Source organism: Colobus angolensis, unplaced genomic scaffold, assembly GCF_000951035.1.
Source record: "Colobus angolensis palliatus isolate OR3802 unplaced genomic scaffold, Cang.pa_1.0 Scaffold55, whole genome shotgun sequence".
Lineage (NCBI taxonomy): Eukaryota > Metazoa > Chordata > Mammalia > Primates > Cercopithecidae > Colobus > Colobus angolensis.
In genome coordinates, this window is record NW_012119043.1 from 1,642,051 (window position 1) to 1,654,689 (window position 12,639).

Genomic DNA, 12,639 nt, shown 5'->3' on the forward strand with positions numbered 1-12,639 from the left:
ACGGGGTTTCACCATGTTAGCCAGGATGGTCTCGATCTCCCGACCTCGTGATCCGCCCGTCTCGGCCTCCCAAAGTGCTGGGATTACAGGCTTGAGCCATTGCGCCCGGCCGCCTGTATTCTTAACATTTTTCTTTTGAGAGATTTTTCAGCAAATCATCCTTGGACTATGTGCGACTGGAAATTTACTTAGAGTCAACAAAAAGTACAGGAAGTTCCGTTCTTAGTCAAGAGTTAGGTTTTCAAAGACAGTGGAGAAAGTAAAAAGCCTAGTACAGTCAAGATTATACTTGCAAATCCCCCCATCATTCATAAAGTTTAGCAGTCTGTCTTACTGTGCCTCACCAGGTTCAATCTGCACTTCTTCCCCCACAATTGGAGCAGAGGGTGATTTTTTTATGAGCAACTGGTGAAGTCATTTAGAGGGCGTTTGCAGTAGGAGCCATGTGCACTAGAGACCAATCAGTGTGCCTTCATGGCACCATTTCTGCCTCTCTCCCTCTTTGTTCTTGCCAAGGACCCATAGTTCATTTTCCATAGATTAAAAGAGCCCGAGTTGGGCCTATACCTAGGAGTACAGTTGCTGGGTTGTTTGGTAACTCTACCTAGAATTGTTTGGGAAGTTGTCAAACTGTTTCTCACAGTGGCTACGCCATTTTAATTCCCACCAGCAGTGTATGAAGGTTCTAGTTTCTCTACATCCTCACCAACATTTGTTATTTTCTGTATTTTTTTTTTTTGTTTTTGAGACAAAGTCTTGATCTGTCACCCAGGCTGGAGTGCAGTGGCACAATCTCGGCTCACTGCAATCTCTGCCTCCCAGATTCAAGTGACTCTCCTGCCTCAGCTTCCTGAGTAGCTGGGATTATAGGCACCTGCTACCACTCCTGGCTAATTTTTGTATTTTTATTTTTACTAGAGACAGGGTTTCACCATATTGGCCAGGCTGGTCTCAAACACCTGGCCTCAGGTGATCCACCCGCCTTGGCCTCCCAAAGTGCTGGGATTACAGGCGTGAGCCACCGCGCCAGGCCAGTTTTCTGTATCTTCAATTCTAGCCATCCTTATGGGGTATGAAGTGGTATCTCATTGTGGTTTTAATTTGTGTTTCCCTGATGATGAATTTCATTGAGCATATTTTCATGTGCTTATTGGCCACTTGTATGTCTTCCTTGGAGATGTGCCATATTTTCATATTAAAAAATGAAAGCACAGGTTCACACAAAACTTATACATGAATAATTCAGTAGCATCACTCCTAATAACCCAAAGAAGGAATTAATCCAAATGCCCATCACCAGATGAAGAGATACACCGAATGTTGTCTGCCCACACAGTGGAATATTATTTGATTACAAAAAGGAGCAAAGTACTCACGTATGCTACAGTGTGGATGAACCTTGAAAACAGATGAAAGATCACATTCTACATGATTTCATTCAGATGGAAATCTATAGAAATACAAAGTGGGTTAGTGGTTGCTTCTGGCTGGTAGGGGCATGGGAGGATAGGGGGTGTTAGCCAAAGGGTATGAGGTTCCTTTTTGAGGTCATGAAATGTTCTAAAATTGAGTAGTAATGTTTGTGTGTATCTCTGAATACATTAAAAACAATTGAAATGTAAAAAACGCAAAGGCAAAACAGCCCAAGTTGCAGTTTTATTCAACACTTGATGGGCTTTAAAAATAGATTCCAGGCTGGGCTTGGTGGCTCACACCTGAAATCCCAGTGCTTTGGGAGGCTACGGTGGGAGGATTGCTTGAGGCTTGGAGTTCCAGGCTAGCCTTGGCAACATGGCAAGACCCTGTCTCTATAAAAAAAAAAAGAAAGAAAAAAAAAGAAAAAATAAGTAGCAGCTGGGTGCAGTGGCTCACGCCTGTAATCCCAGCACTTTGGGAGGCTGAGGTGGGCAGATCACCTGAGGTTAGGAGTTGAAGATCAACCTGGGCAACATGGTGAAACCCTGCCTCTACCAAAAATATAAAATTTAACCTTTTAGTACTCTGAGCAGCACCATGGCGGTTGTTAAGAACAAATGCCTTATGAAAGGTGGCAAAAAGGGAGTTAAGAAGAAAGTAGTCGATCCATTTTCTAAGAAAGATCAGTATGATGTGAAAGCACTTGCTATGTTCAATATAAGAAGTGTTGGAAAGATGCTAGCCACCAGGACCCAAGGCACCCACATTGCATCTGATCGTCTCAAGGGTCTTGTGTTTGAAGTGAGTCTTGCTGATTTGCAGAGTGATGAAGTTACATTTAGAAAATTCAGGCAGATTACTGAAGATGTTCAGGGCAAAAACTGCCTGACTCACTTCTATAGTGTGGGTCTTACCTGTGACTAAATATGTTCCATGGTTGAAAAATGGTCAACAATGATTGAAGCTCATGTTGACGTCAAGACTACCGATGGTTACTTCTTTCATCTGTTCTGTGTTGGTTTTACTAAAAAACGCAACAATCAGATACGGAAGACCTCTTACGCTCAGCACCAACAGTCCGCCAAATCCAGAAGAAGATGATGGAAATCATGACGTGAGAGGTGCAGACAAATGACTTGAAATAAGTGGTCAACAAATAGATTCCAGACAAGATTGGAAAAGATGTAGAAAAGGCTTGCCAATTTATCCTCTCCATGAGGTCTTCATTAGAAAAGTAAAGATGCTGGAGAACCCTGTGTTTGGATTGGGAAAAAGCATGGAGCTTCGTGGTGAAGGTAGTAGTTCTGGAAAACCCACTAGGGATGAGACACATGCTAAAGTTGAATGAGCTGATGGATATGAACCACCAGTCCAAGAATCTCTTTAAAGTTCAGACTTACAATAGTGGCAAATAAAAAGTCCTATTTGTGAAAAACAAACAATAAACAACAATGAAAAAAAGCAAAATTTGCCTGGTGTGGTGGTGCATGCCTGTAATCCTAGCTACTCAGGAGGCTGAGGCACGAGAATCACTTGAACCCGGGAGACAGAGGTTGCAGTGAGGCAAGACTGCACCACTGTACTCCAGCCTGGGCAACAGAACAAGACTGTGTCTCAAAAAATAGAAAAAAAAGTATCCAGGCTTGGTGGCATGCACCTGTAGTCTCAGCTACTCCGAAGGCTGAGGTGGGAGCATGGCTTGAGGCCAGGGAGTAGTTTGAGGCTACAGTGAACTATGATTGTGACACTCCAGCCTGGACTGCAGAGCAAGACCCTGTGTCTTATACATACACACACACACACACACACATACATAAATACATACCCAGGCTCTACCTGCGGTGATTCTGTCTCAGTAGGGCTGGATATTCCCTAGAGATCCTGCTGTTCAGCCTGGTCTGGGATCCACTTTTCACTGGGAACTGAGACACTGGCTGTGAGTCTTCTGTCCTGAGAAGTAGAGGTCATGGTGACGCAGGTTCAAGCCTAAGGAGAACTGACTGTGCGTTAGGTATTATGCTGAACATCATTTCTTACTCTCACAGCAACGTCCTTAGAAGGTCGATGATATGTCCCTGCTCTACAGATGAGGAACTAATCTTTCAGAGGAGTTTAGCTTGTTCAAAACTTATTCTTCCTGTTGGAAACTTTGTACCCTTTGACCAATATCTCCTATCCCCTACCTTTCCTCCACCCCAGCCCCAGATAATCACTGTCCTACTCTCTATTTCTGTGAGTTCAACTTCTTTAGATTCCACATATAAGTAAAATCATGCAGTATTTGTTTTTCTGTGCCTGGCTTATTTCCCTTAATACAATGTCTTTCAAGTTCATCCATGTTGCTGAAAATGACAGGATTTCATTCTTTTTAAGGGTTAATAGTATTCCATTGTGTTTATATAGTACATTTTCTTTATCCTTTCATCCGCTGATGGACACTTAGGTTGATTCTATATCTTGGATATTGTGAATAGTGCTGCAGTGAACATAGGAATGTAGAGATCCCCTCGACATATTGACTTTAATTTTTTTTACTCTATACCTAGAAGTTGGCTTGCTGGATTATATGCTTTGAAATCTATAGCACAGCAGGGTGATTATAGTCAATAATAATGTATCTTTCAAAATAACTAAGAGGGTACATTTCAAATATCTCATCATAAAAATTGTCAGTAAATTAGGTGATGGACATGTTAATTAGCTTGATCTAATCATTCTACATTGTCTACACATATCAAAACATCACATAAGTGTGTACAATTGTGATTTGTCCATTAAAATAACATTAGTTAACAAAATAAGTAAGTTGTTCAAAGCCCCAGTTGGGATTGATGGAGCTGGGACATGCGCTGAGGCTGTTGCTTTCAGGCCCACAGAGTCCATGGTCCACGAATGTTGAAGCCCTAACTGAGTGAAGGGGTGGCCTGCCCCTCCACACTTGTGGGTGTTTCTCGTTAGGTGGAACGAAAGACTTGAGAAAAGGAAATAATACACAGAGACAAAGTACAGAGAAAGAAAAGCGGGGCCCAGGGGACCGGCGCTCAGCTTACAGAGGACCCACGCCGGCACCGGCCTCTGAGTTCCCTTAGTATTTATTGAGAATTATCTTTACCATTAAAAGGATAAGGGAGTGGCTGGACAATAGGATTACTGTAGGGAGGAAATCGGCAGTAAGACATATGAGAAAATCCTTGTAACATGAATAAGTTTAAAGGAAAATGCTGTGCCTTGAGATGTATATGCGACATCTCCATAAACCTTTTAGCAGTATTGCTCCAGCAAGTCCCACCTTATTCCAGCAAGTCCCACCCTATTCCTAAAGGCGTTTTCTCCTTACTCAATAAACAAGGCACACAATGGGTATTACCCGGAGATGTTCCATTGCCCAGGGAGGGGCAGGATTTTTTAACTAGCAAGCTGCCTTCAGGTATTTATTTAACAAAGACACATCCTGCACAGCCCAATATCCTTTTAACCTTAAATCACCTTCGCACATGTCTCTTGCAAGGACAAAGTTGGGGGTAGGGTCACAGATTAACAGTATCTCAAATACAGAGCCAAATGGAGTCTCTTATGTCTACTTCCTTCTATATAGACACAGTAACAGGCTGATCCCTTTCTTTTCCCCACACCTGAGATGTCTACTGAGATCGGTGTAGGAATTCAATGTCTCAGAATCATCTCATCCTCCAGGACCCACAAGTCCATGACTGCTGCCTCTACCCCTGACCCTACTGACCTGAAATGTGGCCCCTGCTTTCATTTCCGGGAGCATACACCACTTACACCAAGCATTGATGGGTTTTGTTGACTTCATTTGAGATGTGGGGCCATGGAGAGGGTCCCATGATCCTTGCTTGGTGTTGGCCAACTCATTGACTTCTCTCCTTTGACTTCACCCTTCCCTTTTCTACTCACCTCCTCTGTCATGGATTGCTCTGGGAATTCTGAGTCCTGGTTCCTTTATTTTGCAGATAACCTTCACTCTTCTCTGCAACTAATCCCAAAAGTATGTAGTTGAGCTGACTGCAAGATGCTTGACATGCAAGAGACTCCACAAATGGGATTCAGCCTCTGGAAAGTGGTGGTAGTTTCAGATTTATGTGGATGTTACTTTGTTTTCCCCTATAAAATATATTATTTAAGCTATCAAACTCTTGGTTCCTGGATGCAGTCCTTTGCTGGTGGCAGTGGGCTGGGTACTGCCACTGGGGAGAAATGCTGCACACTTAGAGAAAGAGAAACTGGTTCTCTTTAAGAGGCAGAGAGTGGTTTCCAGTGCCAGTTTGTTTGAAGGCAAAATGGCTGCTGTATTAAAATTGCCCAAACTTGGGCTGGTGCCTTGTGTGTTTAGAGCTCAAAGCCACGATTGCTTTCATTTTTTTTTTTTCTTTGGTGGTAGGTTTTCCATCCTTTTGCTTGGCAGGTTTCTGCTAATACCTTCAACCTCAAGAGTTCCATTATACAGACACTAATAGCACCTACTATGTTCATCATTATATTATCTCCAAAGCCTGGCATAGAGTAGGTCTGTAGTGCCTACTCTATGCCAGGCATTGGAGATAATATAATGGTGAACAAGATAAACATGGCACTTGGAAAAGAAAGTCTAGTTCCCACTCTCAGCCCACCCGAAAGAGAGGCCAGAATTGGACTTCCAAAGGTCTCAGATACCCTTGCATCATCTCCCTGAAGAAGGAAGGTGAAACTTTGGTGTCTGAAGAGAATTTGGCTGGACAATCCCCAAGGTTTGGAACGATGGGAAGAAGCTGCCATCTGTGTTTAAGGTGAGAAACGGGGGAGTGGCTGGATCTCAGAGGAAGGCAAGTTTAAGAGAAGGTTTTTGTGAGTTCCTTTGCCTAGTGGAGACCTGTTATAGTGAGGGTCCCTGGGGCTGAGCCTGTGGATCAGTGGAATGATGCCATGAGGAGGGTCTTCTTATAGCACATGGCCCAAAAAAGGTTGATGGATCATGAACAGCTGGAAGAATGAAGAGTTCGGGAGACGTAGTTCCTACCTGGCTTTCCAACAGTGTGTAAGCGCAGAATTCTTACATAAGCCCATGGAGAAGGGAAAGGAACGCCGGTAATGACAAGATTGAATTCTCCACCTGCCAGGCATCCAGGGACTCAGAGCAGATTTAACTGAAGTTACAGAAATAGGAATGTGACATTTCCTACATCCGGGTGTGCTGAAGCAAAATGTATTCCCTCTCTGGTTTGTGGGGAAGGAGAATGCTAACAGACAAGACTCCAGGTTTTCGCTCTTAAACCTGGTGCCTAGAAATGCAATTTTATTGGATGTAGACAAAAGCTCCATATAGACATATCCATCACTGCATCTCTGATGCCTTGTGTTCTCCCTTATTTTCCCTGTAACCTGCAGAGGAAGAAAGTTCCAGCATCACTTTTGGCCTCCCAAGAATGAGTTAGGTGACCAGGTGGGGTTGCTCATGCCTGTAATCTCAGCCCTTAGGGAGGCCAAGGTGTGCAGATCACTTCAGGCCAGGAATTGGGGACCAGCTTGGCCAACACGGTGAAACTGTGTCGCTACTGAAAATACAAAAATTAGCTAGGCGTGGTCATGAGCGCCTGTAGTCCCAGCTACTCTGGAGGCTGAGGCACAAGAATCGCTTGAACCCAGGGGGCGGAGGTTGCAGTGAGCCAAGATTGTGCCACTGCACTCTAGCCTGGGTGATAGAGTGAGACTTGGTCTCAAAACAAAACAAAACAAAACAGAAACAAAGAAGAGTGAGTTAGGATGAAAACTTCCAAGTCTCTCTTTCATATGTCTCCTCCCTGGTGAGCAGAGGAGTTGACTTTATCGGCAAGACTGAGGAAAAGGTGACTGTATTTCTGCCATGTTCACTTATTAGTGGATGGGTTATTTTGCCTGGACTGTGACCACAGGGACCACCTCTAAATTCCTTGCATAGGCACCAGGCTCTTTTAGGGCAAGCAGGACAGGTAAGATCTGCCTCTGTCAGAGCCAGCCAGGTCTACTTACCCTCTGCTTCCCTTTCTGCCTGTGACTGAATGGGCATCTTTGTTTTGGCCATTTTCTCCCATTTGGAATGACTGTATTGACCCGATGCCTATACCCCCTTTGTATCTAGGAAGTAACTAACTTGTTTTTGATTTTACATGCTCATAGGCAGAAGAGACTTGCCTTGTCTCACATGAGACTTTGGACTGTGGACTTTTGAGTTAATGCTGAACTTGGTTAAGACTTTGGGGGACTGTTGGGAAGGCATGATTGGTTTTGAAATGTGAGGACATGGGATTTGGGAGGGGCCAGGGGCAGAATGATATGGTTTGGCTATGTCCCCACCCAAATCTCATCTTGAATTCCCACATGTTGTGGGAGGGACCTGGTGGGAAGTAATTGAGTCATGGGGGCAGGTCTTTCCCATGTTGTTCTCATGATAGCAAATAAGTCTCACAAGATCTGATGGTTTTAAAAAGGGTAGTTTCCCTGCGGAAGCTCCCTCTTTGCCTGCTGCCATCCATGTGAGATGTGACTTGCTTCTTCTTGGCTTCTACCATGATTGTGAGGCTTCCCCAGCCACGTGGAACTGTAAGTCCATTAAACCTCTTTCCTTTGTAAATTGCCTGGTCTCAGTCAGATATGTCTTTATCAGCAGCATGAAAACAGACTAATACACCTTTGTTGCTTTTTTCTCTCATTATTTATTGTTGCAGTTTGGTGGTTTTCTTTAGTGGTGACATTTGAATCCTTTCTCCTTTGTGTATCTGCTCTACCAGTGAGTTTTATACTTTCATGTATTTTCACGATGGTAGGTATTGTTCTTTTGCTTCCCAACATAGGACTTCCTTAAGCATTTCTTGTAGGACCACAACAAACAAGACACAAACAGTCTTTTGCTTCCCTGGGAAATATTTTTTTCTCTCTCTCTCTTTTTTTTTTTTTTTTTTAAGCATTGGAGTCTCACTCTGTCACCCAGGCTGGAGTACAGTGGCGTGATTGTAATTCATTGCAGCCTTGAACTCCTGGGCTCAAATGATCCTCCTGCCTCAGCCTTCTGAATCTCTGGAATTGCAGATGTGAGTCACTGTGCCAGGCTCCTTCATTTTTTGAAGGATAGCTTTGCTGGGTATAGTATTTTTGGCTTACAGTGTTTTTTTTTTTTTTTTGGAGACAGAGTCTCGCTCTGTCGCCCAGGCTGGAGTGCAGTGGCTGGATCTCAGCTCACTGCAAGCTCCACCTCCCGGGTTCACGCCATTCTCCTGCCTCAGCCTCCCGAGTAGCTGGGACTACAGGCGCCTGCCACCACGCCCGGCTAGTTTTTTGTATTTTTTTAGTAGAGACGGGGTTTCACCGTGTTAGCCAGGATGGTCTCGATCTCCTGACCTCGTGATCCGCCCGTCTTGGCCTCCCAAAGTGCTGGGATTACAGGCTTGAGCCACCGCGCCCAGCCATTTTTTTTTTTTTTTTTAACTTGTAGTGTGTATCCCTTTTTCTCCTAGCCTATAAAGTTTCTGCTGAGAAATCCCCTGTTAGCCTGATGGAGATTCTCTTATGAGTGACTTGATGCTTTTCTCTTGCTGTTTTTAGAATTTTCTCCTTGTCTTTTGACAGTTTTACCATAATATGCTTTGGAGAAGACCTTTTTGGGTTGTATTTATTTGGGAATCTTTGAGCTTCCTGTATTTGAATCTATATCATTTGCAAGACTTAGGAAGTTTTCAGTTATTAAGTAGGTTTTCTATGCCTTTACCCATCTCATCTCCATCAGAAACTCTCAGAATTTCAGTATTTGGTCACACATGTGACCCATATGTCACATAGCCTTGCTTTATTCATTTTTCTTTCTTTTTGTCTGACTGGATTATTTTAAAAGACTAGTCTTCAAGTTCAGAAATTCTTTGTTTTGCTTGATCTAGTCTGTTGTTAAGGCTGTCAATTATCTTTTGTATTTCTTTCAGTGATTTCTTCTCTTACAGGATTTGTGTTTGGTTCTTTGTTATGCTGTCTATCTCTGTTGAATTTCTCATTCAGATCCTGAATTGTTTTCCTGATTTTTTTGTATTCATTATCTGTGTTCTCTTGTATCTCCCTGAGTTTCTTTAATATCATTATTCTGAAATTTTTTTTCAGGCATTTCATAGATTTTCTTTTCATTGGAATCTGTTGCTGGAGAATTATTGTGCTTCTTTGGAGGTGTTATGTTTCCTTTTTCATATTTCTTGTGTCCTTATGTGACTATCTGTGCCTCTGACATAACAGTCACTTCTTCCAGTTCTATGGATTGACTTTTACAGGGGAAAGGCCTTTTCTTATAGCTGTATCTACAATGTTCATTAGGTATCATACTTTGGCTTTGATTCTGGGTGGGTACAGTGGTATAGTGTGCATATGATTTCTTCAGCTGTAGTTGGCATGAGTGGTGTCTGTGAGTTTTTCAGTGGCTTGGACTGCAGTTTTTTTTTTTATTGTGGTTGTTGAGATGGAGTCTCTCTCTGTCACCAGGCTGGAGTGCAGTGACACAATCTGAGCTCACTGCAACTTCTGCCTCCGGGGTTCAAGTGATTCTCCTGCCTCAGGCTCCTGAGTAGCTGGGACTACAAGCATGTGCCACCACACCCGGCTAATTGTAGTATTTTTAGTAGATATGGGGTTTCACCATGTTGGCCAGGCTGGTCTCGAACTCCTGACCTCGTGATCTGCCCGCCTCGGCCTCCCAAAGTGCTGGGATTACAGATGTGAGCCACTACGCCCGGCCAGACTGCAGTTGCTATTGGAGGCTGTGGTGAGGCTTTGCTGAGGATGGGGATGCCAGGAAGTCTTGTCCTTCGGCATCAGTGGTGGTGGTGGTGGACCAGACGTGTCAACACTAGGGACCATGGGCAGTGTATGTGGTCACTGATGATCGCCTGTCTGCGTGGGCCAATCTCTGGGCCTCCAGGTGGCTTCTTTGGTTTCTGGCAGTGGCAGCACTGGGCCAGGTGAGCAGGTGTGCCACTGGGCTCCTGGGTCGTGTGTGTGGCAGGCTGATGTCTAGTTCTCCAGGTGATGTGTGCAGGTACTGGTGGTGGGTGGGCAGGCGTTTCCTGAGGCCTCTCAGTAGTAAATGTGAGCACTAGCTCTGGAGGCAGGGCGAGTCAATCTCCAGGGCACCAGATGGTACATTCAGGCACCAGCACATTCCTATGCATTTCTAGATAAAAAGCATTTTTCAGAAAACCTGAGCATATGTCCTATTAATACAACTTATCCTCATCAGCTCTGCATGAGAAGAAGGGGAAACTCCCTCAGTAGAACAGTAAGAATGAAATCACAGACTTGTTTTGAACCAATCACTGGTAAGGGTGGTTAGGCTAAAATGATAAGCTCAGAATCTAAACCTTAGATTAGGGAATGGCAAACTATTTCCGTAAAGAGGCAAATGGTAATATTTTAGGCTTTTGGGCTAGATAACCTCTTTTGCAGTGACCCAGTGGTGCTGTTGTAGCATAAAAGCATACGTAGACAGTGCATAAATGAATGGACTTGGTTTTATTCCAATAAAACTTAATTTATACAAACAGTCAGAGGGCCAGATTTGGCCCTTGGTCTGTAGTTTGCCAACCCTGTTTAGACCAGTCACAGTTTATTCCCTGGGACTGGGCCAACATTTTCTAAAAAAAAGAAAGCAACCCACTATCAGAATAAAATAGGGTTTCTATTTAAAAGGAAGAAGAGGCTGGGTGTGGTGGTTCATGCCTATAATCCTAGCATTTTGGGAGGGTGAGGCAGGAGGACTGCTTGAGGCCAGGAATTTGAAACCAGCTTGGGCAATATAGTTATACCCTGTCTCTTCAAAGAATAAAAAAATTAACCAGGCATGGTGGCACATGTCTGTAGTCCTAGCTACGTAGGAGGCTGAAGGGGAAGATCGCTTGAGCCCAGGATTTTAGGTTACAGTGAGCTCTGACTGTGCCACTTGTACTCTAGCCTAGGCAAAGAGTGAGACCCAGTTGCAAAAAAAAAAAAAAAAAAAAAGTTGATTAGGGCAGATGGGAGAAGAAAGTATTTCTGAGTAGGTTACTGATAGTGTCAGGCCAAACTAGCTCTATAGTCTTATTCATTATAAATAAAGGCAACAAGAAGATCTCCATCTAGCTATTAAATATTGGTTAAAATCTACAGAGATAAAGGACGGTGACCCTTGTATCAGTTGCTGTCACGAAAAGCTGCATAACAAGTCACTCCAAATCTCAGTGGCTTAATACAACAATCATTTATTTTCATGGATCTGTGGGTCAGCTGAGGATTGCTTAATCTAGCATGAGCATGTCTGGGAAGCTCTACTTTGTTCTTGGTGTCTCTTATCTTCTGCTGGAAGCAGCAGGCTGGCCTGGGCTTGTTCTCGTGGTGATAGCAGGAGTGAGTACATGCACACTTTCCAAGTTTTTGGTCATGAAAATTAATATTCCATTGGCCAAAGCTAGACACATGACTAAACCCAACCTTAGGGGCTGGAGAAATATACTGCAATTCTTCAGTGGGGGGGAACTGCAGAGACAAATGGCAGAGTCCTGGACACAGGGAGGACATGGATCCATTAATATGCCTTAACCAACCACAACCCTCTAACCACCAATGCAATTAAATAAGTATTTGTTGAACGCACTTGTGCCTGAATGCTTCTGGCTGCTGCCCAGGCCATGTGGGTCTGACTGGGGAGGGACCATCGTAGGGATTTGATGTCCCGCAGGTCTGCATGTAATTGTGTGCGGCCGACTCCACGTTGGCCATGGCTGACTTGCTTTGTCCTGCGTCCCCAAGGGGCAGTGACTGGCTGATTTTATGTCTGAACAATTTTGACAAAGTTGTTTTTAGGAGCCCAGGAAGCAAATCAATCATAGATTTGAATTTTGCAGGGAGTCAGAATTGTTGAATATATATAGTCTTTTACATGCTGACAGTTATTTCCATATCACAAAGAAGGCCGGCTATTAGGAGGCTGCTGTTAAATTCCTTTGCCCCGTGAACTCGCGAGCTGTGTCTATGTAGGGGGTACTCACTTGTTAGAGCTGTTTCCCTTCATAATCACATTAGCCAGTATTCTAAATAAACGCAGGAAATTAAATAGTCTTCCCCAGACAGGTACTCTGCCCTTCTAAAGGGAATTACGCATTGTAAAATAAAACACAGTCACATTAAAAAAACAAAAGGTCTTTGTGTTAGGTTGGTCTGGCTTCAGCAAAGATAATATTTGCC

At 43.7% G+C, this 12,639-nt stretch overlaps 1 long non-coding RNA gene and 2 pseudogenes across 2 annotated transcripts; 1 reads left to right on the top strand and 2 right to left on the bottom strand.

Annotated features, from left to right (window-relative positions):
• The window catches only part of LOC105525649, a 12,904-nt pseudogene extending 10,325 nt beyond the window's left edge, over positions 1-2,579 (bottom strand).
• On the top strand, positions 1,723-3,153 carry LOC105525648 (annotated as a pseudogene). Its single transcript, XR_001003957.1, has one exon. The product of XR_001003957.1 is annotated as a 40S ribosomal protein S3a pseudogene (transcript).
• A 799-nt stretch (positions 3,154-3,952) lies between these two features.
• LOC105525650 lies at positions 3,953-5,804 on the bottom strand. The gene is made up of 2 exons (XR_001003958.1): positions 5,049-5,804; positions 3,953-4,323 (listed from the first exon to the last, which is right to left on the bottom strand). It is a non-coding gene; the product is annotated as an uncharacterized LOC105525650 (long non-coding RNA).
• Between the last annotated feature and the right edge of the window lie 6,835 nt (positions 5,805-12,639).